General features: G+C 37.9%; 1 non-coding gene and 1 pseudogene across 1 annotated transcript; one reads left to right on the top strand and one right to left on the bottom strand.

The window, feature by feature from the left end:
• Window positions 1–409: 409 nt before the first annotated feature.
• On the bottom strand, window positions 410–27,887 carry LOC114696851 (annotated as a pseudogene).
• Window positions 12,116–12,188, top strand: LOC114696891. The gene has a single exon (XR_003735078.1). It is a non-coding gene; the product is annotated as a small nucleolar RNA SNORD70 (small nucleolar RNA).

The raw sequence follows: 27,887 nt of genomic DNA, 5'->3' as shown, positions 1-27,887 counted from the left end.
ATAATAGCTGTGATGTCAGTAAAGCTTGCTGGCAGCACAATAGTCAGAGTCTCCACTCTTGAACAAGTGTTTACTGCCTCCGTAGCCTTGAAGGCAGGGCTTCTGGAATACTGCAAGTTTCAGGAGCTTCCTGATACCTGTGAGTTATGTTCGCCTGCTGAGTCTTTATGATCCTCTTTCCACCCTCAGAAAGAGAATCTTTTAATTCTGAGAGACCAATATAGAGTACCACCAAATATTTCTGTCAATGTCTAAAATGTTCAATATAAACCCAAAATTCAAGAGTATTTCCACCACCTTCCTTTAGGAAATACTTAGGCAATTATTATAATACTTCAGCATTCACTGTGATGTTTTTACTTTTTATTTTTTTGGAAAATATTAGCATTTAATTAACCACCCTGGGGCTTCAAGCCACCAGGACACAGGCACTTCCAACACCCTTTATCTTTTCTTCAACTCTTCTGCTGAAAAATTTGGCTTTCACGATGACAGGCTACTTATGGAGCTTTTCCTTTCCCAGAATTTGGTAGTAGCCTGATCACACAACATCAATGATGGGAGCAGTTCCAGTCTTGTTCTCTGCCGCATGGACACGTGTCTGCGTCGACAATGTATTCAGGTTGACAGTCAGACAGGAGCTCTGGTTCCAATTTAAATAGTAATGTCTCATACCAACTTTCCCAAAGAAACCTGGATAGTATTTGTCGAAATTGATCCTGTGGTGATGCATGCCTCCAACATTCCCATGGCCTCCTGGGTGCTTGCGGTGTTTACCGATGTGGTCATAACCATGGCCGTGGCTCAAGTGGCCCTGGAGTTTCCGGGTCTTCCTCAGTCTGGATGGCGTGGGGGCAGCAGAATGGAAAGAACAAGCGATTTTTTTTATTCTAAGACTTAATTTTAGATCACATTCTGGTTAATTCTGAACAAGAACATTCCAGAAGCACACTATACACAGTGTGACTTCTTTCAACTTTAATACAGTATTTTCCCTATTTTACATGACCAGAATACAGACAAGGATAGAATCTAGTTTTGAAATGAACTGCTCCATTTATTTATGTCGCTATTATCAGCATTAGGTATAAATGTCTTAATAGAAAAGTGCTCTATGGCTTAGAAGTTTGAAGTGCAGGAGAAAGGTCAAACATGATTTAATAACAGAAGCATGTATAGTTTACTGAGATCACAAAAATTAACAAGGAAACAGCAACACCAAAAAGAAAAGAAAAGTAGTGAAAGAGTGGTTCTGAGTATAGTTCAGTGAGTAGTCAAATTTGTGGTAGATCTTGATGGGTGCATTTGGGAGATAATGCATGGGGTTCATGCTGATCATAAAATAGTGACTATACTTCTTAAAGGTCAACATAAGCATATTTTACATCACTGTGATTAGGTATAATTATTTGTCAGGCTCTAGTCAGTGAACATGAGACATTATGAAACATAGTCCCCAAATGCTGTGGATATCGTTCTATATAAATAAAACACTGATTGATCAGTAGCCAGGCAGGAAGTATGGGCGGGACAAAGAGAGAGGAGAATTCTGGGAAGTGGAAGGCTGAGTGAGGGGGAAACTGCCAGCCGCAGCCATGACAAGAAGCATGTGAAGATGCCAGTAAGCCACGAGCCACGTGGCAAGGTATAGATTTAGAGAAATGGGTTAATTTAAGATAAAAGAAGTAGATAACAAGAAGCCTGCCATGGCCATACAGTTTGTAAATAATATAAGCGTCTGTGTGTTTATTTTATAAGGGGGCAGTCGGACTGCCGGGGCTTGATGGGACCTGGAGAAACGCTCTCCAGCTACACCCAAATGTATTGGTGTGGTTTAGTGTGATTATTGACATTTAGTAATTTGTCAAAAAGGGAGATTATACTTTGAATAGCTGCAGGACCCAGGGGAACAGAGAATCACAAACAGCGGATGCATTTCCAACCCACTGCCTGGATCCAGCCCTACAGAGCCCAGCTGAGCTCAGGTTGAGTCAAAACTGTCCAATATAATGCCTACATGGAACAAAAAATTGTGCGCAGTTTTAAATAGTATGCTGCATTTGGAGGTAGTCCCTTACGCCTTATTATCCCACAAACCAAACAGTACACAGGAAATGCTTATTTGGTTGGTAGAATAATACCACATAAAATATCTAATAGTCATGCTAGAAACCCCATCCAATGACTGAGGGATCTGGATGCAGAGATCCATGGCTAGGCCCTGGGTGGAGCTCCAGGAGTCTAATTAGTGAGAAAGAGGAGGGTTTATATGAGCGAGAATTGTTTAAATCAAGGTTGGATAAAGCACAGGGACAAATAGCCAAATGAATGGAAACACATGAACTATGAACCAAAGGCTGAGGGGCCCCCAACTGGATCAGGCCCTCTGAATAGGTAAGACAGTTGATTGGCTTGATCTATTTGGGAGGCATCTAGGCAGTGGTACCGGGTCCTGTGCACATTGCATTAGTTGGCTGTTTGAAACCTGGGGCTTATGCAGGGTCGCTTGGCTCAGTCTGGGAGGAGGGGACTGGACCTGCCTGGATTGAGTCTACCAGGTTGATCTCAGTCCTCAGGGGAGGCTTTGCCCTGGAAGAGGTAGGAATGGAGAGCGGGCTGTGGGGAAGGGGACGGGGACAGGATGGGGGAGAACAAGGGAATCCATGGCTGATATGTAGAACTAAATGGTATTGTAAAATAAAATTAAAGGAAAAAAATAACATTCTATTGTTTTCCTATGATTAGACATATGATTACTATAGGGGAAAAGTGAAAACCAGAAGACAGTTTGAATATTGAAACCCAAGAGTTGAACCAGGCATCCTAGATGACAGGATGTCATAAAAGTATTGTTTTCCCAGAGAAAGATGTCATAATCATTACATACAGAACTAATCCTTCAACTTCATGTGGATGGAGATTTACCAGAAAGAGGACTTAAGCAAAAGTGTCAGGTACCAACTTTGTGCCAGATACTTGAGGTACATCATCAAGTGAAAGGAGGCCTCTGTTCTTGCTCTTAATGAAGGGAAAGACAATGTATAACCAATGAAAAGAGTGATGCATGTAGTCTACTAAAATTATACAAGTGGCAGAGAAAATATAAGAAACTCAGAGTATGATAAGAACAGATCTTGCCAATTTTAAAAGTTTAGGCAGAATATATATTACTGAGAAGGCAACACCAACTTTCCATAATCAAAGATGCTTCAAGATCAGCAGCTATTGTGTATTTATGGGAATCTAGCTAAAAGCTCTCTGTAAATGATTTCTGTAATCAAAGGTGCAAATTAGTCCTTAGAAAATACATATGATTCAAACACACACACCCATACACACAGACACAGTCTGTGAATATTATGACATATGCTTACAATAGCAAGAAAGATGTCTTTGTCGATGAGTACATATGTGGTTCTATTCAGTGATTAAAAAAATGGCTCATGAATAAGCAGTGGCTGCTTTTTCTGGGCCACCTGGAATCTTGTGTTGAAACATATTTTCAGCCATAATCTAAGCTTTCACTTGTGAGAAACTGTGGTTTATGTTCATCACAGCATCCAGCAGACAGTTGGCAATCAATCCATGCTTGGCATTCTAGAAGGTATCTTTATACCAAAGAATCCAAGTCCTATGCCAGATCTTTCTCCAGGAAACAGGGGGAAAGATTCTAATGGTTACATTTCTCATAGGAAAAACAGCATGAAATAATCATACATTGATGAAAGGTCCTTCCTTTGCTTTGCCATGAATACACTGGAAACCACAGCATCTTATAGTTTTATTTTAAAGGGAGCAACACTGGAAGAAGATGTAAAATATATATACACTGTGGGGTAAAATGAACAATTATATTTTCCAGTTTACTCTCTGACACAGCAACAAAAAGTACAGAAGCATAGAAACTACTATAGTAAGATTTGGTATCAGCCTTGACGCTTGCACCTCCATTGTCTATTATATACTGCTTAACTGAGTCTATCTTACCACTCTTGCTGCTTTGTGTTTTCCAACTGACCGAGTACATGAATGCAATCACCCAAGAAGTCAGCAAGGTCTTTTCAAAATTCCTATTTTGGTACAACCGATATCCATGCTTCACAAAGCAACCTGAGTGATCTTCAAAACAGGCAAATTGGACTGTTACACTTCTATTTAAAACTTTATATTAAAATATTCATTTCTTGTCTCTTTGCTGTAACAAAACACATGATGAATGAAATTTAAGGGAGGAAGGACATTCTGGGGTTATGGTTTGAGGATACAATGTATTATGGTATGGATGTAATGGTGGAAGGAGTTTGAGGCAATTTGTCATGTAGTATCTTCAGTCAAGAAGCAAGGAAAAAGAATGCTCATGCTTAGCTTACCTTCTTCTTTTTATTCAGTTCAGGATATTAAACAATGGCATAATACCACACATAAGATCCACATAAAGGTGAATCTTTCCTTCTTAGTCAACCTGACCTGTGTCATTTCACAGACTCCTCTAAAGGCTTGTCTCCTAACTAGTCCTAGACCCTATCAGGTTGATAGTATTAACCATCACCATTATCTTTGTAATGCGATTTTGCCATTCTCCTTTCTATCTCATTCTAAGAAAAAAATTAGTTTTCTTCACAAATTAATATGTTATATACTCTATTTCCATTCCTCTAATAAGTCACTCTTAAAATAATGTCAATGGAGCAATATCTACATTTCAGACATGAATTAAAAGACCACTTCTTCTGAAAGTGCTCTCTTAACATCAGTCCTCAGAGCTCTATGTTTTATTATTTCATAGAACTTAATATTATTATACATTAGATTATTTAATCACTTGATTTCATCTTCATCACTTGACTACATTATTCCCTTCACTTAGGCCTCATCAGAAACACTGGCAATAAGTACCCCAAACAAGGATCCTATCAGCATTCAGCAAATATCTAGTGTTAACTGTGTTTGGTGTTTATGGTTTTGTTTTTGCATTGTTACGAATGGATTCATGAATTAATAAAAAGATAAGTAGTAAGTCCACAAAGACTTTCTTCATATGCCACATTTATAATTTACTACTAAAAATGAGCTTAAAGCAGCCAAGCACACCCAAGCATAGATGCTTCATTATAAAAATAAAAGTGCTGCAAATCTTTTCCAGAATGGAAAGAAATATAACATTGATATCAACAGTCAAGTAATTTTTGCAAGGGAGCAATGAGGACAGAAAGAAGGAGAAGAGGAACAAGTGAAGAGTGGGAAAAAGGAAGAGAAAGAAAAGGAAAGAAGAAAAAAGAAGAGAGGAAAGATTCAAAGCAAATGGGAGGAGACGGGCTGAGCTCAGCAGTAGAGCAAGTGCCTGTCTACCATGTACAAAGCCTAAGGGGGAGAAGACAAAGGTTAGAAACAAGCTTCTGGGGCTGAGAAAGCAGTTGGTAGAATATTCCATAGCGTGAAGAAAGCTCTGAGTTTGATTCCAGCACCCCATAAAACCAGACATGGTGGTGCATGCCTAGAATCTCAAGCCATGAAAAATGATGATGGGAGAAGCAGAAGTTCCATGTCATGCTTGGCTATGAGGTAAGTTGGAGGATAGCCTGAGCTATATGAAACCCTCAATGTATAGATAGATCCCTTCTCAGTAACACAGTAGAATAGACACTGAATGAAAAAAAAATACTTTAAGATAAAGTATTAAAATATAGGATAATAGAAAATTTAGAAATAGCTATTTTTAATATTCTATGATATTCTGTTTCTGCTCTTTAACCTTTGACTTTATGTTTGCACATTGTTTGGATATGAACTGATATCCCTAAAGTGTCATGTATTGAAGGCTTGGTCCACAAATGGAGCTATTGCTGAGAAGTTACTGGACCATAAAACATAATCAGTTAATTAATCCCCTGATAGATTCATGGTTTTATGGCTTCATTAGGAGTTGGTATAACTAAGGAGGTGGGTCTCAGGTGGCAGAATTGTGTCACTGGAAGAAAGTCTATGAAGAGTCACATTGTCTTTGGTACATACCTCTCATTTTCTCTTCTTTCTGCCTAACCAAGGTGACCTACTCTTCCCTCCAATTTCCTTCTTTCATGATATTTCGGCATCACTTCATTCCCACCTCTAACCTTGGAGCCAAAACACATTGTTCCTCTGGAAAATTCTTCACTTCACATATTCTGTCACATACCAAAATCCTAACTAAAGTTGCAGGACTCCAACTACAAAATTAAGACACTCAGGAGAGTACACTGTCTCTGGTCATGGTCAATCCTCATCAATACAGGGACTTGGGGAGGACTAGATGATTTACACCGAGGATGCTCCTCTCCATCATTCTTGAAGTTGGATTGAGGGCAGGGTAAATAACAGAAGCTTCCTAGGAATGATAGTAGATATTGAGAAACTGTAATCTTTACTGAGTAGTCTCAAGATGTGGGGGGATGTGCGGGGGTATGGGTGTGGGTGGGTGTGCTTTTATCATGATGGACTAAGAGAGAAGAAATAGAGTATAAAGATGAGTCTAGGACCAAGAGAGCTCCACCCTGCCTCTTTGATCATGGAGTTCTAGAAACAACCTGGCTGAGCAACAGCAGATCATTTGCTCATGATTCACCCATTAGGGGCACAGGACTCTCAGTAACAGCTAAAATAAAGATCCAAACCAAGTACCAGACAGAACCAATTAAAAGTCAGTTGATACCACTGTGGTGGAGGATGGGAAAGAAAGATGTCCATTCCATGTAATGGCAACATGTATCATCCTTGTAGAATGATTTTTTATATGAAGGAGTGATGATAGTCTATAGTGGATATGTCAATCTAGAGCTGAAATATTAAGTTTTCTGCAACTAAGCATAATAATACTTCAAAGTAAAAGTCAGATTATCTTAAACAAAAAGAAGTTGATTTTATTAGTATTTGTGTTCCCCTGGTTTGAGGGTTGAAAATTCCTACTCTTCCCTCAAGGAGACGCATGATTTCAGTTGGAATTTACATCTATTGATGCAGCTGGCACTTGTTTCACTGGAAAAAAAATTTACTACACTGATACTTCATAGAGGGGTCTGCTACTTCCCAACTAAAACATTTCCCTATAGAAAATAATTACTTCCTCCTAAAATGTTCTCTCTGACTAGTATTTTGCATTGTAAATTTAAAAGGAATAAAATCTAATTTGGATAGATTATTTTAGTCACAGTATATAGCTAAATTTCAGCTATGTTGGTTACCTATTCAGAATCCAGAAAAACACAGAGGCTGCAGGATGGGGAGAAGACAGTGGGTAGAGACACAAGTAGGAGATATGTAATATCAGTCATGATGCCACAAAACATATTCTAAAGGTGATCTCCACATATTTCAGAAACCGTATTGTATGTACTTCAAGGTCAGTGTCAGGACTGAATCTGAATATTAGGGGTAATAAGCTATGCCCTGTCCTGACAGTCCTCTGAGTTCTTTTGTTTTTCAGCTCCTCTCTGAGGAATATTTCTAGTTTCTCAGTTTGCATACTTGTGCTTATTGAAAATTTCCAATTTCATAGCAATTCTCATGTGCTTCTCTGAATTCTTGGTTCTGTAACAAAGCCTATGATGTTGTTCTTCCTCCTCCTCCCTGTCTTCTTCCAGTTTCTCTTCTTTCTCCTTCTTCTCCTCCTGCTTTCTCTTATTGATGTTGCTGTTGTCTTGGCTTTTTAAATAAGGGTGCCGCAACATTGTACAAATATTTTGTCTCAGCCACACCACTGCTGGGATCAATAGGCAAATACTCCTATGCTTGTCCTCTTTTATGACTAATGGAGAAAATGTTTAAGTAGCATTTCTGAATCTGCCTTAAATTTGATCAATGCTGAATAAAAATTTTAGAAGTCTCATTTTTCTCAGATACAAGCATAAATCAATAGTCAGTATGCACGCCCTGATTACCATCACCAAAAGCAGAGGAAGTAGGTAGAATTTAGATCAGTTTTCACCAGTGAAATTTAGATAGTGAATTGGAGCTTCTGCTAATAGCAATATATGATGGTGCAATTAACAGTTCTGCATAGGTTTTAGCAAAACTTATATACTTACGAGTTCAGTTTAGATTCTGACCTGGCATATTATAGAGGTAAGTAAGAAGCAGTTTGTAATTTTCATCCCAGTCAACTTAAGTAATTCATAAGAGAGATAGTTTTCAAAGTTCATAACATGGTTTGGAAAACCATGTTTGTAAAGGGGTCTATGTAGTGTTCTAGTGGTTTTAATGAATTATGACATAATATTTCTTTTCCCTGAACATTTGTACAAGAAGAGTTACAAACAACATTTTGAGGAAAAGTCTGAAGCTGGGTTTTATCCTTTTTTGAAAGGATAAACTGTACATATTTATCTTGAATAATTGTAATCATAATCAAACTACAACCTTAAGTTCTGCTTAAACAAGTTTCTTCTATGTACCTAAGTAGTATTTGACTTATTCATTTATAGCATGAGCAACAATATGTTATTCTTAGTTATTTAGTCATTCAAGGGAATGAAGGAAAAGTCAAGGAAGAGAACATCCTCTGTGTGGTTGTCTTCCATGTGTATTATGGACTTTTTTCAAGGGCCGGTTCTGTGGAAAAGGGAACATACCCCAGTCAATAATGATGGTGTCATTAAGTATCCTTTCTACTTGGCATTCTGAAGAAAAGTGAGGAGAGAATTGTGTGTGTGTGTGTGTGTGTGTGTGTGTTTTCTTTGGTTTGTTTTTCTAGGGATTGGGGGATTGTACTGTTTATATAGCTACTAAAGCTTCTGCTAAAATCAGTGTGAGAAAATATTCTTCAGTCCTTTCTTTATCTACTCTTCCTCCTCTTTATCTCCTTCCCCTTCTGCTTGCTCTCAGACTTGCAATCTGCCTCTCTCCTCACATCTCCCTCTTTTTTTCCTTCTCTCTCTCCACACACACCCAGTCTTTCTACTCTTCTGTTACTTTTTTTTATTTCTCTAACTACTCATGCATAGCTTGAGAACAGGAGTTGCTTTCAATACTAGAAGTCAAGTGGGCTCCTCCTTGATTAAAGAATTGTGGTGTAGAGTTGCCCACTTTCCTCTAGTTCCCTGTTTGAGGCTCTTGAGTAGAGACAAGCAGAATTAAAGAGTCTAAGTGGAGCACTACAGCTTCCCATGCCACACCCACCTAATAAACCTCACATTGAAGTGTATTAGCAATAAGTCAGGGTTCCCTTTATAATTGCCCCTTCAAGAAAAATAACTAAGAAGTCATCTACTCTGGTGTGTTTTCTCATTTCACCAAACTTTATCTAAACTGAAAAATAGCTTTCAAATTTATTATACGAGCTACACTGCTCACTAGAGATTTTTTCTCAATTATGAAGTCTTAATTTTCTTTAGAAAATATTTACTCTTCACAACTTCTCCATAATCCTTTCTAGAAGGTACCGGAAAAGAACTTAAGTCTCATTTAAGCCATTGTATCAAATGGCTTTCAGGAAGTTTGCAATGTAATACCATTCATACATGTAATACAGAATTAATTGTATCATTTTGGACATGTCTTTGGGAAGATAGATTGAACAGACATGAAGCATTTATGAAAGAGTCTGATATAAAAATACATATGAGTAAATAAATCTATTCATTTGAAGTTGGTTGGTTAATTATAACTTTGAAGGTCTACTTTGAGCCATTGACAGGTCCTTTGTTTGTCATATCCCAAATGAGCATATTGGACTGTGTTACGTGAGTAAAGTAGGAACTTTCAATGGGCCTCCAGAGAGTTCAAATGTCCTTCTTAAGTTGAGATCTTTGTGGTACTTTATCACCATAGCCTCTTAATCGTGTCTCAGATCCTTCCTCTCACTCTCTTCTGGGAGTTTTCCAAAATCGGTGGGAAACTCAGTAAGGAATGGTTCTGTGGTAATCTCTGTAATCTTTCTCTTACTCTTGTATTGTAAATAATCATCCTGAGTCCTCAGTCTTTCAAACAGGCAGGGATAATTGTGGGGTATGTGATATAAATAAATCACTTTTTAATAAAGAGAGAGAGAGAGAAAGAGAGTTTGAACTACTGTGTTTTCTTCATTCCTATAACAAGATCTGTCTCTTCTGGATGCATACACCAGATATCACTAAGATGATAAACTCATATTTTAGTCTGACTTTTTCAAAGCAGATTTTAATTGTCTTGAAATATCACTGCAATGTAAATGAGGAAGGCTGGTTCTCTCTCTTGTTCTGAGTGTTGCCTTGCAGACAAATCTACACACATCTGCTTTTCAGTAAACATCTAACAGTTTCTAACTGATGAAGAAATGACTAAACCAGTCACTCAAAACAGGTTATCTGATAATACATATTCTTATTTTAAGCAAGGCTATTTTTCTGATCCCATGTTGTCTTTGACCAACATCTCCTTAGAAATATTTCTCTGTCATAAAGTAGACCAAATGAACCATTAATATCATGCCTGATATCTTTGTCCCAAGGATAATCATTTTTGCCAGTCTTTTGCAGATCTATAATGTGGTTTTACAGTGACATCTCCTGAATGTAACACTCTCGGATTCTATGACTGGGAAGCAATCTTCCTCCAAGTCTAGAAGGAACTGAAAGGAGACAAACGGTGTGCTAACTCTTGCCAATCCCAGCAAGAGCTTATTTGGTACTTCTGCTTTTAATCACAGATTCACAGCCTCTTTCAGAACCCTAGCACGAGGCAAGACATTGATGGTGCATCATCTGTGTGGGTTCTAACTTGCTTTCACAGATCAAGGAACATGAAAGACCCATGTGAATAAAGAAGGACACTGAGCTGCAACAGCTTGTTTGCCCAGCTCCTTGACTCTGTTCTATTTACTAACATTCCTATCCCCCAAAGCAGATCACTGTAAAACGCCCTAATCTCTACATATGCACATATGACAGTCTTTGAGTCTTTAAAGTTTTTTGTCTCAAAGCCAAGAAGTAACTTACAATGGTGGTCAAGGGGAAAGGAAAACTTCCAATTTCTGTTTGAACAGGAGTACCCTGTACGGGTAGAGATTACTACTCTCATAGGACATAAATTATTAAGCAAGAGTTTCAGTTCTAGGAATAAGATACCTCCCTACAAGTTACTTAGACACCAGAGATCTCCAATACAAGACAAGTTATTGCTATTGCTTTTGATAACCCATCAAAACTACATGGTAAGATCCTTTTGCTGAAGACATCATACAATTTTATTGAAGGACATAGAGAAATCAATCTAGAGCTGACTGGGAAGCTCCCTCCCTATCGGAGGATGCCAAAAAGCATTTTCTGCTAAGGGAAGAAAGACACCAATGGACTTACCCAACAGTGCACTCTGCATGTTACAATATAGACCTACCATGAAGGATATTCTCTCTGGTTCAAGAGTAAAATGACTGATATGGGAGTAGCCAGTCACTTTCTGATTAGATCTGGGGCCTGTTCTACTGGAGGGCATTCATGTATACTACTGTAAACCTGGTCAAAAGGTCATGTTCTGGGATGCCATAGTAATTAATGAGAAACCTACTATTATTATTTCAACAATAATGTTATCAAACTGCCTTCTAAATGATTGTTTATGTGCATATGTCTATGCTTTTCTCAGCCTTGATCATATTTTTACAGTAGATAGCAGTTAATGCAAAGTCTCATAACTGGTCAAGATGCTGAAAACATATGACTTGGAGTTTTCAGCCCTAACTGGAACATCTTTATCAACTTACTACACCACTGAGGTTCAGGAAGCATTGAGGAAGAGGGGGCAGAATGTAGGATACTAGAATGGAGATGAAAGCTATGAAATATTGTCTTCTGGACATTTTATGAGTTGTAATAATCATGAAATCACATTAGCTATGGATATCTGAATAAGACCCATAGAAAGTCAATCCAGAAAAAACTCCAGTATTTTCATTCACAAGGCTCCCCTCACACCTAAGGAGCTATTGACAAATGATGGTTATTGGGGTAAGAAGAGTCATTTTTCTTTGGGAGTCTTGCTGTTGTCAGGTGTCTCATAATCTAGTAGATGGCCCCACACCCATTTATCAATGGACAATAATAACTGAAATCAGTGATATATATATATATATATATATATATATATATATATATGAGAGCAAACATGATTGTCAATGGTGTAACCATTTTGGAATGGAATCTAAGTAATTTTGCAAAACTTTGCCACTACCACTGAGACAAAGAGAGAGAAAGGCCATGAAATTTCAGGTTATGTGGTGGTGAATTCAGGAGGAAGAAGAAGAGGAGGAGGAGGAGGAGAAGGAGGAGGGAGGTAGAAATGAGCAAAATATGTTCCATGTATAAAATTTTCATACAATAAAAGAATATTAGAAATTTCACACCTAAGCCATCTTTTAATAAATTTATTTATTTATTATTTATTTGTCACATTCCTTTTATATAATAATTACTGCCCTAGATTTTTACACACAGTCTTTTGCATCTTTACAACAACCTTTCTGGATGAATTTTAGCCATTAACTTGTGAACATTTTCAAGTTCATTTGATACAAATGACCTAAGTGAGATAATTTTAGACTATCATGATATATTCCAAACACCTAACAAACATTTAATTATTATAAAATGTGAATATATAATTTTTAAGTCTAAATTTAAATTGGGCAAAGCTGAGCTCTGAAAAAAAGAGATAGAGAATTTCTGTTGAAGGGTTATGGAGTTTGATAGACTAATGGATTTTTCCAGTACAAGGGTCTGGGTAACCTTGGGGTTCATAGAACTGATGATTAAAGAAGGTTCAGGTAGATTTGAGAGTCATCTTTTGCTAATTCTTTTAAAACTCTGGATAATACATGGGCTATAGGTAAGGGGTTAAGACAGGATAGAATGAGAGATGGACTGTGGCACTCTGCTTTGGAAAGATAAGTAAAAATACCAAATGAGAAGCATTGATGAGAGAGAACACTTGAACTGTGTTATGTCATGACAGAAAAAAAGGTGAGGTTTTCAAATCATGAGCAGTCAGGGGCACTCTGTGCCCTGGGGTTTTACACAGAGACCTTGGCTAGCTGAATTTCTCCAGATACCAGAATGAAAGAGAATGAGCAGAAATCATGACATTAAAACCAGACCCTTTATGTTTATTTCCCATGGATAACCCTAATGATAAGATTTACTCCGCCTGAAGTCATGCATTTACCAAGTCTGTCTGAGTTTAAACAGCACACCAATATGCTGGTTTCCTTTTGTGAACTCGGTTCCAAGCTTTGTGTGTTTGCACTTAGATCGTTTTTTCTCTTTGTGCATGGAATGCAGAGGGGCAGTTTGTGTTGCAGGTACCTAAGGAAGGACGATGCTTTCTTTCCCTGTTTAGGAATTATCAACAGTCTGCTGTTATCATATGCTTCATTTTTACAACCTTATTTCACTTTCAGATTTAAAAAAAAGTCTTCATTATTTTCTCAAAATTTGATTTTTTCAGAAGTGTTCCAGTTTAGCTAATATCAGCTACATTTTTACCATAGAAACAGACAGTAGAATTAGTAATCATCAGGGACTTCGGAGAAGAAAGAGAAAATAGAGTAGATATTGTGGTCAAAATGTCTACATTTCAGTTTTAGGATGAATAACTCTTGTTAGTTTAATCCATTACATGGTATGTGTGGCCAGCATTACTCTACAAAAATGGTTGGGACTGTTAAGAGGGGAGAGACCAACTCTCTCACCACAGCAGCAAGCACAAAACTCATGTCTACCAAAGAGATTTCTAATGACACTGTATAAGCACCAAAAGAAAGGAAAGAAGGGGTAGGGGTGAGCCAGTTATGAAGTTTGCTGACCTATGAGAAGGAGAAGTCAAATAGCCTGCCTTAGGGTTTCTATTGCTGTAAAGAAACACCATGACCATGACAACTCTTATAAAGGAAAACCCCATTTCATTGGGGGCGGCTTACAACTTCAGAGTTTTAGTCCATTATCTTCATGGCAGAACATAGTGGCAGGATGCAGGCAGACATGGTGCTGGACAAGGAGCTGAGAGTTGTGCATCTTGATCTTCAGGCAGCAAAAGCAACCATGACACTTGGAGTAGCCTGAGCATAGGAGAAATCAAAACCCACCCCCACAGTGACACACTTCCTCCAACAAGGGCACACCTCCTATGGGGGCCATTTTCTTTCCAACAACCATGTAGCCTAACCACAGATATTCAGGGAAAGCTAGAAGGAAACTTCTTCCAATCCACAGACTGATTGCAATCACTATACCATATTGTTGACAGATCTGAGATACTGTTTAGGATTGTAACTGACTCACCTCATCTATAATCTTTACAACTCCTCTGTTAATACCCAAGCCAAGGGCTGCATTGGATAACAGTCAGCCAGTTAGTAGCAGTCTAATCTGACTTCAGTCTCAAGCTCAGGGTATGATGGCCAGTGTTCTTTCTCACTGAAGAAATCTGAGCAGGTAGAGAATATATTCCAGTTTGGCTGCATATCCTTACTTCTCATGTGAAACTCTTTGGCCTAACTAAGACAAAAGTTGGCACTTGGTCGCGAGTTTATATGCTTAGAAAATGAGTTGTAAAATTGTGTGTGATTGTTTATGTGTATGTACATGTGTGCATGTTGGTGTGTGTGTGTGTGCCCATGGAGGTTGGATATCTTCCTCAATTGCTCTCTATCTTTTATTTTACACAGAGTCTCCCACTGAACCTAGAGTTCATCAATTTGTCAAGACTGGCTACTCATTGAACCCAGGAATCTGCCTGTATCCACCTCTCCAGCATGGGGATTGCAGACATGGATTATAGACATTTTCCTCTGCTCCAGGTTTTTGATGTGGGGGCTGGAGATGCAAAGTCAGGTTTTCATTTTTGCATAACAAACACTTTACTGACTGAGCTATCTTCCCCAACCCATCAAATCTGAAATTTTATTATGTGACAAAATATTAGGAATGATGAGGAGACTACTTCCAATATTTTCTGAAGCATATAGCAGCTAGTAAGTTATAGATGAGCCTAAGCCTCAAGATTTGCGTGTGCCAGCTGGCCCCAGACAAAGTTGGTCAAGGTTATCTATCATATCAGGTGTAATATATCTTATTCCACATGACTCCAAAAGATGGAATTTAAACCAGTGATAGGAAGAAAATGGGGAAAGATACATCACCTACTTACAAGGAGCAACTTCTGGGCAGTTCAAATTGCCAAGAAAAAGCTGTGTTCTCATAATGCTAGACCCGGACTCGGGGCCCGCTTACAGCAATAACACGGAGTAGGGTGGCATATGAATAGAATAAAGGGCTTGATTTAAAAACTGTCTAAAGCTGTTTCTGACTCTGAAGTCTTGGATTCTTTTAAATTAAACTCATACAAAGTGAAATGACGTAAATAGAATACCTAGAGGAAGAAAATAACATGATGGAGGAGGTGGCCTTTCTTTACAGTCCTCATCTTTGAAGATCGATTTGCCAATTTCAAAGCTCTTCTGTGGAAAATCTAATGGCAATCCCATGTTATTAAGTCATATATGTCCTTTGGGATCACAATGAATTTAAGATAATAGGCACAGCATAAGAGCACAGTTGGATATTTTAACACTAGTGTGCATGAAGTACAGAAGTTGTAATATGATCCCAGTAGCCATTGCTAATTAATTTTCAAAGTGTGTTTGTGTTGTGAAAAATAGACACATGCAAATTTAATATTCTTGATTTTAGAGTTAGCTATCTGACATTTTCTTTACATGACTTTATTTTGAGAATGGAAGCCTGCAGATGTTGGACAACATGAAATTTTATCAACTATGAGCACAAATCTTCCCAATCAATGTTCAAGAAAACAGCTATTCTACTTTGTTTTGAAACAATAATTATTAACAACTGGGCTCTAGGGATGTCTTTTTTTCAGATCACTGCTTTTGACCTCTTGTAAGTACAAATTAACTTTTAATTTTGTGGAAAGCAATTGAAAATGAATTTCCCCCAACACTGGGAATCAAACCTAGATCCTCATTTGTGTTAGGTAAACATTCTAACAATGAACTGTAGCCACAGCCCAGATTTCACAAGTTTTCTGTAAGAAAATAAGAAAAAAAAATCAGATCATTCTTTCAATAACTTAGGAGAATGAATCCAATGTGATTTTTGGTAGAAAATGACAATATCAAAAACCAAATATAAAACTGAAGAAATAGTAGAGTAAATTTAAGTCCCCACTCAGATGACCACAAGAGCATAGTCACATTACCACTCTCTCTGACAGTACAATAAAGGAAAGCACCAAATAAGTGATGTGAAGAATATTTAATGTTTAAATATATACATTTTTCATGCTCTGTAACCTCTGATGTCAAGGTATGAATGTCAAAATTGCATATGAACAAATTCATTGCATCCACATCATAGATTGCATTAATTTTAAGAGGTCAATATATTTTTTACCTTTCATGGCACAAATTGATGTTAATAAGAAAGGATATTGGTAATGTTGATCAAGGTATACTTTAGGCTTTAGTTTATTCCTTCACTCAATTAATGTATATCCAATCTACTGCATTACTATATGGCTCTCTAAGTGTCTGCCATGCACTTGGCTCTGGGAATTCTCAATTCGTAGACTGGCTCTACTACTTGGTTTTTCTTGGTAACACTCAGAAAGATAAAGCAGCAAGGAAAGTAACCCTAATGTCCTCAGCTTCCTCCAGCTGTTACTACCATAACACCACATCTGGCTTTCATTGTCGTTTGCCTGAACTTAATACAACACTCCATTTTTTGTCTTTTTCTTTGTTCTCACTATGCTGCAGTTTCAGTGACTGGGTTAGTCAACCCTAGCTCTTGCTGTGAAGTGGTTTTACACTCCTGGTAACCATATTCACAGACTGCCCACTTTTCTCTACGTCTCACCAAAGCCTCTTTTCTGAGCTCCACATCCATGCAGCTCATAGATGAATGAACTGGTTTCAAATGGATTATGAAAGTTTCCCAAATGCAACTTGTTTCAAACCACATTCATTTTCTCCCCCATTCTGTTATTGACTTGCCACGTGACTCTGATCTACCTTACCTAAAATTCATCACTGGTCACTGTTTTAATCTTTGCTTTACCCTTCTATTGACTCTGTAAACTGAACCCAAGACTATCGGCATGTTTATTTTTATTCATCAATGGATTTCAGATAGTTTTTTTTTTTTTTTTTTTTGTTTTTCAAGACAGGGTTTCCCTGTGTAGCTTTGTGCCTTTCCTGGAACTCACTTGGTAGCCTAGGCTGGCCTCGAACTCACAGAGATCCACCTGCCTCTGCCTCCCGAGTGCTGGGATTAAAGGCGTGCGCCATCACCGCCCGGCTCAGATAGTTATTTTAATTGATTCAAATCTGCCTATCCTTTTGTTCCAAATGCTTCATCTACATCTGTCTGTACCCATTCCTGGATATGGGTATTTTATTTAGACATCTTTTCTCTGATTGTCAACATCTTGCTGTCCATATCTACTAATTTCATAAAGTATTTTAATCATAATTCTGGAAAAAGTTCCTCATCTCTGCATCTCATGCTCCTTGTAGTATTATGCATAGCATTTTATCCTCAATAGGCTAAAGATAAATATGTCTTACACAATTAATTGTAGGAAGCACATTTCATTCCTTTTTTGAAAACTTGACATATCCCACAAGAATCCTAAGAACATATAACATTCTAAATAAGTATTTATAAAATCAATGAAATAGTCTGTTCTGTACAGATGCATCTTATTCTTGAATTTGTTTTTGCCAGTTGTTCAATATATCTCTATATATTTATTCTTTAATGCACAAACAAGGCCAACACTTTATACTGATTGGAAATATTAAAAATAAAAGGAATAAGTAAAGGGACTGGAGAGATAAATCAGTGGTTAAAAGCACTTCTTGGTCTTGCAGATGACCTGGGTTTGGTTCCTAGCAAAGTAAGGTGGGTCACAAGCATCTGTAATTTCAGTTCCAGGGGATCCAATGGCTTCTTCTGTCCTCTGTGGATGCCAGGCATGTACATGGTGCATATACATGGTGTGTATACATACAGGAAAAACACTCACGTGTAAAATAAAGTAAGCCTAAACAAAAAATTTAAAAAGAAATCAAAACTATCTATTATTCTATGACCTCTAGATGAACATTTTTAACATATTGCATATTTTGCACACTGTTCTTATGCTCATATAGAAATACCTCTTGCAGTTTAGCACAGCATATAGGTTTATCTATCATTTTTTTACTTAAAGAAACAAATTTATTCCTACCCTATTAATCATAAATATAGACACTGTCAATGATATTCCTGATGTATTTTAAAAATACATATTCACAAACACCTGGGATACTCTAGAAAATGCTGTGAGGTAAGTGTGCATAGAGACTCCAGTGAGAAAAGAATTGAATCAGCACTCTGCATAGTACTGTGGACCTATATGTACAATTGGAACTGAAACTAGAAAGGCTTGGGAAATTCTCTATTTACTTAGAACAACTGCTGTTTGTTGTTAGGTTAAAATACCTAACCCTGTTTTAAAAATTAACTTTAAAAAAACCTGTGTGTATATGGGTGCTTTGCCTGCATATGTACCTGTGCATCGTGTGTGCCAAAGGAAGTCAGAAGCCGGCATCAGATCACCTACCTGCAACTGGAATTACAGACAGTTGTGAGCTGTGATTTTAGTGCTGAGCTAATCCTGCTCCCCTGAAAGAGCAACAAGTGTTCTTAACCACAGGGCCATCTTTCCAGCCCCAAGGCAATTTTTTTTGCAAGTTACTTCTTTACTTTTATTTTTTGATATCATAATATAAGTGCATTTCTCCCTTCTATGTCCTCCCTCCAAATTCTGCCCACTCTCCTAATTTATGGCCCATTTTTTCACTAATCACTATTGCATGCGTATGTTGATATATGTATGTGTGTTTTCAGGGTTGACTGTCTGGCACATTGGATAACCAGTTGGTGTGCTCTTTCATGGAGGAGACCACCCTTCCCATTCTCAGCTTTCTTAGTTGCTTACAGTTCTTTGTATAGAGTTAAGGCCTTGTGTGCTTTTCCCCATATATTTTGGCATGTCTGTTGGTGTTTCCCTTGCTGCATTGACATTTGGGTAGCCATATTGGTGATACTTTATGGGTGTATCTTCTGATATCACTAGACAACAGACTCAGGGCAGTCGGTTTGATCATCTGGCTCTTGTAATTTTTCACCGCCCTCTTCAACAATGTTCCCTGAGCCTTGAGATGCTAGAGTGGGTTGTTTCGTTTTGTTTTGTCTTTAATGTATCCACTGGGACGGGGCTCCACAACTCTGCATATGGATTGATGGTGGTTTTCTGTAGTGATCTCCGTTATAAAGAAATTTCCATGATGGGGGTGACGGATAAATGTGGCACAGGGATAAATGTTTATTGATCGTTGTTAGGGATTACGTCGGTGTAGTATATTAGTGCTTGTGGATTCTCCTCTAACCACCACTGTTTCCCTAGCACTGGGTAATTAGCTCGGCTTCTAGTAGCAAGCATAGTTTCCCTCTTGTTGAGTGAATTTTAAGTCCAAATAAAGAACTGTTGGTTACCACCTAGTCATGTGTGCCACTACTACTGTACCGTTGGGGTGATCAAGTCATGCTGGCTCTTTCGGAGGTTCACCGGCATCACAGCTAGTAGAAATGTTGGTTGCCACCCCCTTTCAAAGCTTGCGTGGTACCTTCTGTACCATGAAAGCTAGTCCTCAGGAAAGGGACATTCAGGTCAGTTCCAGCTCAGGGGTCTTTGGGCCCTGTTTCTGAAGAGCATGGTGTCTTCAGCAATAGGGACTCGCCTTCCATCTCTAGGGGTAACCAAGGGCAACAGCAATAGGCTGTATGTTTTGGATAGCCCTGGTCAACAAACTCAAAAGAGGGCTTCTTATATATGTCTTCTCTTCCAATTTAGTACTGATTGAAGATTAATAGCCAGGGGTGCACTTCAAAATAGCACGATGTTGCATTTCATGAAGACACGTTAAACTCATTAAGAAACCAGAGTTTGCATTACTGCCAATACTTCATCTTAACTGAGGTCTGATAATTCCATCACTTATTCACATGCATTTGTATATGACTTTTTCTCCTTTTTTTTTTTTTTTTTTTTTTTTTGGTTTTTCGAGACAGGGTTTCTCTGTAGCTTTGCGCCTTTCCTGGAACTCACTTGGTAGCCCAGGCTGGCCTCGAACTCACAGAGATCCGCCTGGCTCTGCCTCCCGAGTGCTGGGATTAAAGGCGTGTGCCACCACCGCCTTTTTCTCCTTTTTTATGGGAGATTTTCAATATCTAAGTTCATCAGAAATCTAGAAAAGTAAAATACTGTGGAAAACATTAATGTATGGGTGACTTTGGAAAATGCATAAAGAATATTTGTATGTTTATTAGTGTTTCTAAGATGTTGACGCATGAAAGAAAAATTCATTTCAAATTAGATGTTTTCAAGAATAAATGGCATATGAGCTGTAACTCACAGGACTCACACATTTCTGAATGAACAAGAGCTGTAAGGAGAAAAGAGATGTCATGACTCCATAGTCTCAAAAGGCCTACAGGTATGCAAGAAAAAATGATGTGCATGTTTTAGTGAGGAGAGAGGAGGCTGCTAAAACTTTTTGAAGTACAGAAATAAAAGCTCTCTAATAACAAGTGTGGATAGTGTTCCTACAAAACACATGGGAATGGACCCAAAATCAATTTTATACCTCAAAATTGAAGCAGTAGAGATGTCAAATATATATCTGTGTTGCAGGGGCAATTCTTTCCATGTGGAAGAAATAGAGAATATGATAGGCTGGGTGGAACAAGGCTGCTGTGGCTAAGATGTGGGGTTGCACATTTTACAGAGAACTAGCCCTGTCTCATTCCTTTGTGAGTGACTGCTGGTGGACACTTTTTTAAAGATCATGCAGTCATCACTCCATGTAGAAAGAGAAAAGGGGTTTGCCCCAGACTCACAGTATTTGAATATAGGAAAAGCAAACTTTACAAAAACTACTTAAATTTTAAAAACTCACATCTAAAAAAGCAAAACTGTAAGGTGTTATTCTGATTTCTATTTCTTTAGTCAACAAGATGTTTAGTGTAATACTTGAGTCCAAGTACAAGAATTCCAAGGATAGCTGTTATATTAATGTATCTGCCTAACATAAATTAGACTTGGAATTCCCCTAATTCCAAAAATTATGAAAATTTTATACTCTATTTTATGATCTCATAGACAAAAGATCAAGTGCAATATTGTGTTGGCAATGGTTGCTTTTTGTTGTTGCTGGATACTTTTTCTTGTTTTTTTTTTTTCCTTCTTTGTTTGGTTTCTATTTCTCTTTTCTTTCTTTCTTTCTTCTTTCATTATTTAAGACAATTTTTAAATTTAAATATATTTTAATCATATGTTTTGGCATGAGACTCTTTGAGCAAAAAGAATGTGTCCTTATTTGCTATTTCAAGGTATACAAGTCATAGAGCTGATGGCTTTCCTTTTTGTAAAACAGGAATCACACCCACAGAATAAAGTCGATGAGGGAATTTATCATATGTGTAATTGCCTAAAGCATCATTATTTACTGAGGACTCAACACAATTAACACGTTATTAAAATTATATTAGCATAATAGGCTAATTGTGTGTGTGTGATGACACGTGTGTACATGTGCATTTAAAGGCAAGGGGTCAACCTCAGGCATTGTTCCTCAGACAAGACACCTTGTTAGTTTTGAGACAGAGACTCTCACTGCCTGGGAACATGCCTAAAAAGCTATACTGGGTGGCTAGTGAGCCCCAGGAATCCTCCCATGTCCACCAGCACATGCACCCTGAAATGCTTGCTGGATAACTTATATCTTTCAGATTGTATTTGTAAATAAGAAAATCAAACTGTTCTTGTGTGGTTTGCAATAGTGCATCATTTTCTGCTTTAGGTTTTTATTTTTAACATCTTAGTAATCTCTATATTTTGTGCCACACTGGTCCATTGTGTAGCATACTCGTAGCTTGGAAGAGGGTAAACATCCTTTGCTCTCCTCATTGGTCCTAAGTCTACCTACCATTTTGCAGAGTTGGCTAGAAATACGAACTTGCAACAAGCAGGATTTGAAGAGCTAGAATCAGAGAGTGTTCATCATCACTGCACTACATCCCCCAAATGAATGGCAAATAGCACAGGAGCAGGAATAATAACTGACATCTTATGGCGAATGAGAGTGATTCTCCAACAGTTGGCCACATGGCTTCAGGATTTTTCTTTAAGATACACATGACACTAACTCACAGAAATTATAATCACTGTAGTATTTTAGACTAAAATTATTTTATTCAGCTTTATTGGTCAATATTTATTTTATGTCCCCTCAGAACATTTATAGAATAAATAAGTACTGTAGATAAATGCTTATACATACAAGGAAAAGAGAGAATTAGAACCATTTCCAGAGTCTAGTTATACATTTGTCTATACGTTTATCCGACTCTAATAGTGTTTGAATAGTGCTGTGTAACAATCCTTTTCTACACTATGACTATGTATTACTCTCATTGGTTAACAAAAAGCTGACAGGCCTATAGCCAGGCAAGAAGTTAGGCAAAAAACCCAAACTGAGAATGATGAGAAGAAGGAGAGCAGAGTTAGGAGAGATGCCAGCCTGCCACCAAGCAATCAGAATGTGTAGAAAATGAGGTAACAAGCCATGATCCATGTGGCAAAGCATAAATAGAAATATGGGTTAATTTAAGTGTAAGAGTTAGCTAGTAACAAGCCTGAGCTATTGGCAGAGAATTTATAATTCATATTGAGCCTCTGAGTTAGTTATTTGGGTCCAGGCAGTTGGGACAGAAAACATCCATTTACAGAATAGAAGAACCAGAACAAAGTTTTTGATAATAATTCAAAAATGCCACTTTTTTTTGCCTTGAAAAGGTTTTCAATTGGCATGTGTGAGGACATGTACATGCATCTGGAATTTTTTAAAGTATATGTTAAAAACTAGTTTCCAAAATTGGAAAATTTTAACAGTACACAAAATTACTGTTACTAGGATTATGGGCTCCACTCCACTGAGGTAAATAAGCACTTTAATTCCATGTAAATAGAGAAAGCATTTGCTAAGATGCTCTGGTACCTCTATGGACATTTCCTGCTTTACTCCCGAGGTTCCTGGCATTTGTAAAATCTCCCCTTTCTACTATTTACTGTTACCAAAATTATGCCGGTAATGTCTGTCTGGTAGCAATAATGCTTGAGTCAGTAAACACCAAGATAATTATAAAATGCACTTGAATAATTTCTTTGGAGAGGGTAAAGTAGAGGTTACTGCATAGACCCTGTTATTTCAGGGGCTATTTTCTGCTACTTCTCCTTTGTTCTCCCCAAGCTCTGCAGTGGCTCCCGCTACTCAGCTAAGCAAACAAAACAAAACATAAACATGATTCTTCCCTCCCCAGGCTGAGAAGTGTCTTTTCCTTTTCTATTTAAGTGGGAAAAAATTATCTGTGAAAACTGAAACAGTTTTATATGGACTGGTGGTTTTAACCCTTACCTGATTTCTACTTTTATGCAGAAATCTGGACATGTCAAAAGTTTGAAATTCCTTTTTTGTAAAATGAATCTAGCAACTCTTTATGGCTAATAATATATGTGTCTGTATAAACACAAAATATGTGGTTTATAGATATATAGCTATATATCTTATATGTATATAACTATGTCTACATGTAATTCCATATAGAGATAATTTAATGACATACTGAATTATCCAAACAATATATACTATTTTTATATTCTCTTAAAATCAATTTTAGAAATAAACCACACATTACAAAAATTCCTTAAAAAATAAAGTATTATCTATATCAAATAATAATTATGATTTATGTTCCTCTAACCTGAAAATAAAACTGAGGTCTTGATGTTTCAAAACTGTATTTGTTTTGCCCTACCCTTATACATAGTTTCTAAAATCTCAACCCAACCTAAATCCTCAAAGACTGTAACTTGGCTCTGGGCCCACTCAAGAAGTCTTACAGGAACTTTCAAACTCAGAAAATGAATCTGCAAAAATTCTGTTAGACCAGCATGACATGCTCTGCTCCACACTGCGATGTCCTCTTAGAGGCTCGGCATTGCATCCTCACAATGACATTCCCACTGTGTGCTTTAGCTGCCAATAACTGGCGATAAGAACATACGATCACAGGAGAGATGAGAATTCCTCCTTCTCACACTGGAACGGTCCTGGCATCAGCTTTGCTCAATCCACTCATGTTGATTTGCACTCTCATATACACAAAAGGATTTTACAAAATAGTTTGAATCCTAGAGTCTTCTTCCAAGAATCAGTAAAATGGAGACCAACATATTGGTGATGGTACTGGTACCCAGTCAATCACCAACACCCTCCACACCATTCCAATAGATATCCTCTCCCTCCAGCTTGGCCCTTTGTCCTCACACCTATCTTTTGCCAGCTACAATGCCAGGAATTTATTCAAAAGAGTCCAAATGTGTCTCCCTAATGAGCACAAGCTAGAGAGTCACATGAGGGCATTAATCAGCATGGATCGCGTTCACTCTGCTGTACTTGATTCAGAAACACCAGAGGCAAAGCTTTACTTTGGGGACTAGAGATACAAAGCAAAACATTGTAGCATTATTATCTGAATTTAAAGTATGTTCAGAGAAAGCTAGATGGTCAGCAAATATTTGAAATGAGTGATAAAAATAAAATAAAAGGGAAGACTAAGTTTCTGGGTGAAACTGTAGAAAAGGGATCAGACATTAGCCCATCTGTGGCTCAGCCATGGTGTGTGAGTGTGTGATTGCACGAGTGTATTTTATTACAGGTGTGATAGTGCCAGTGCGTCATGGGGAGCTGCTTCACAAATTTAAATTCCTACTTGACTGTTGCAGGCAGCTGAGTGTGGATTCCAGTCACAGAAGTGGGGGAATGCCTTCCTAGTGTCAACGCACAGGCCTGAGATGGAACTGCCCAGAAAACACAGGTGTGGCCACCGAGAAGCATCACTTTAATAAAAGTGGCTGCATGGGCATCTTATTATGTAGAGTAGAGATGATCGCAGCACTTTAGCCAGACCCAGGGAGTGTTCCGTGTGTTTTACTTGGACTTTCCCGTGAGTTTCCCACATCAGCAGCATTAAGAATATCCCATAATTGTATATTTTCTTGGGTATGAAAACTGCAAATTGGAGATCCAGTATGTGAACTTTTAGGTAAAGTAGACAGGAAAATTGATGAGGCTATTAGAATATATCATAGCTGTAAAGATTTGACATTGTTTAGTAGAACTTCTGTTTCACTAATATCAGTGTGTATGTTGAAACACAATGTACAGTGTGCAGTCTAATTTTATCTTTGAGGGTGAAGAATGCTCAAGGAAACATTAATTTCCAAGTGGGAATATTAAACAAAATAAGAAATCTCTGTTGCATAGAACAAAGGGGAGACCAAAAAAAGAAGACAGAGAAGAGGGTAAAAACTGAATGTTGGAGGTTTTGTAAAGCTGCTCTATACATTGAAACTTCATAAAACAGCAATAGATTTAGATAAGAGAATTATACAAAATTATGTAATACATTTTGTGCAATGAGCAGTTTAAGATGAAGAAAGATGAGAAGTCCATAGGTGGTGCTCAGAGAAATATGGTGATAATGGGGGGAAACCTGGTGGAATCGTGGGCAAAGGCATGCAGGAAACACCGAGAACATGAAGGCTGTTCATCAACGCATTTGGAGGAAGACTAAACAATCAAATGAATATTTAACATTTTGCCTTCTTTTATTTGCATGTTGTTCACTAGACTAGAGATCAAAATTTTAACCTTTAGTTTCACATTGTTTCATCAGAAAAATTATTTGATTAAAGAGACTCATAATGGGTCAAAGTGCAAAAAACAAGCGGCTGTGGAGTACTGGGTTCTAAATGGAACATCTGTATCACAGACACAGATGTTCACACACACATGCACACACACACAACATACACACAACACACACGCCACATACTACACACACACACACACACACAACATATGCACAACACACATGCCACATACTATACACACACACACACAACATACACACAACACACATGCCACATACTACACACACACACCACACACACAACATACACACACGCACACACAACATACACACCACATACTACACACACACACACACGCACACACAACATACACACCACATACTACACACACACACACACACGCACACACACACAACATACGCACAACACACATGCCACATACTATACACACACACACAACATACACACAACACACATGCCACATACTACACACACACACCACACACACAACATACACACACGCACACACAACATACACACCACATACTACACACACACACACACACGCACACACACACAACATATGCACAACACACATGCCACATACTATACACACACACACACAACATACACACAACACACATGCCACATACTACACACACACACCACACACACAACATACACACACGCACACACAACATACACACCACATACTACACACACACACACACACGCACACACAACATACACACCACATACTACACACACACACGCGCACACACACACAACATACGCACAACACACATGCCACATACTATACACACACACACACAACATACACACAACACACATGTCACATACTACACACACACACACCACACACACACACAACATACACACACATGCCACATACTACACACACACACAACATAACACACAACACACATGCTGGAGGTCGGGAGAACTGCAAAACAAGTGTCTCCTGAGCATGACCCAGCCGATGGACTCTGGAGCTCTTTGTAGCTGTACATGGGGACACAATACTGGGCTTGTGAGTATTTTACCATTTGTAATAGTGTGTCTTGTATCCCACGCTACTCTCTTCTTTACTTCTTTTCTAGCAGCTAATACATTAAAATTAAGGTTCAAATGCTTTGCTACATGCAGTCATTTTAACACTGGGCCTGTTTTCCCCAACATAGGCCGAGGTTGCCAGCATGTAATAAGCTCCCCAGGAAACAAGTGTCATTGAGCATTATGACATTTTTGCTAAATTTTCGAGAATGTCACTAGAGACATTTAATGGCTTATCAAGTAACTTGTCCAACATAAAACAACTTCCGCACTTGGAGGAATATCTGATTCATTCTAGCTAACTCCTGGCCTTTAGTGGTCATATGACTTTTTGCTTGGGACTCATGCAAGTCTGTTTTCAGCGCTCATTAACTTACCAGAGAAGCCTCATGAGTATCATGGATCGTTAGGCAGAATATATAAAGAAACAAATAAAATTCACTCTCCACAGATTGTACTGCTTTATCTTATTAAAGAAAACAAATAGTTTGCAGTTGGAAAGCTCAGTTCATGAACACTTGCAACTCATAATTTTAAAGAATCATACAGTATGGGATTACCTAAACAGAAATATTGTGCTCAATAGGTAATAAAATCTTAATTTTTACATGTGTCCAAAAATAAAATACAGATAATTATTTAAGTATGTTCTTTGCTATAAATCCTTAATTTTTAATATTCTTTATGCAAAGAGAGGTCAAAGTTCACGAATGTGATATTGAGACAAAGGCATGTGAATGAAGTAACTTTGAGTAATAACTGTCATCTATGTGTGATTCTGAATCTCCAAAATTGTCTGATGAAGAGGCCCTTTAAGACACTTCTGCTTTTTCTAGAATGTTAAATTCTTAGACATGACCCAAAATAGTCCACATACCTGTAAACTGAGAAGAGGATTCGTCATACACCAGGAATGCAGGGAAACGAGGCGCAGGGAAGGAAAACACATGGCATTTCACATCGCACAT

This window comes from Peromyscus leucopus, chromosome 8a (genome assembly GCF_004664715.2).
Source record: "Peromyscus leucopus breed LL Stock chromosome 8a, UCI_PerLeu_2.1, whole genome shotgun sequence".
NCBI classification, from domain to species: Eukaryota; Metazoa; Chordata; class Mammalia; order Rodentia; family Cricetidae; genus Peromyscus; species Peromyscus leucopus.
This window is presented reverse-complemented; position numbering and strand designations above follow the sequence as displayed.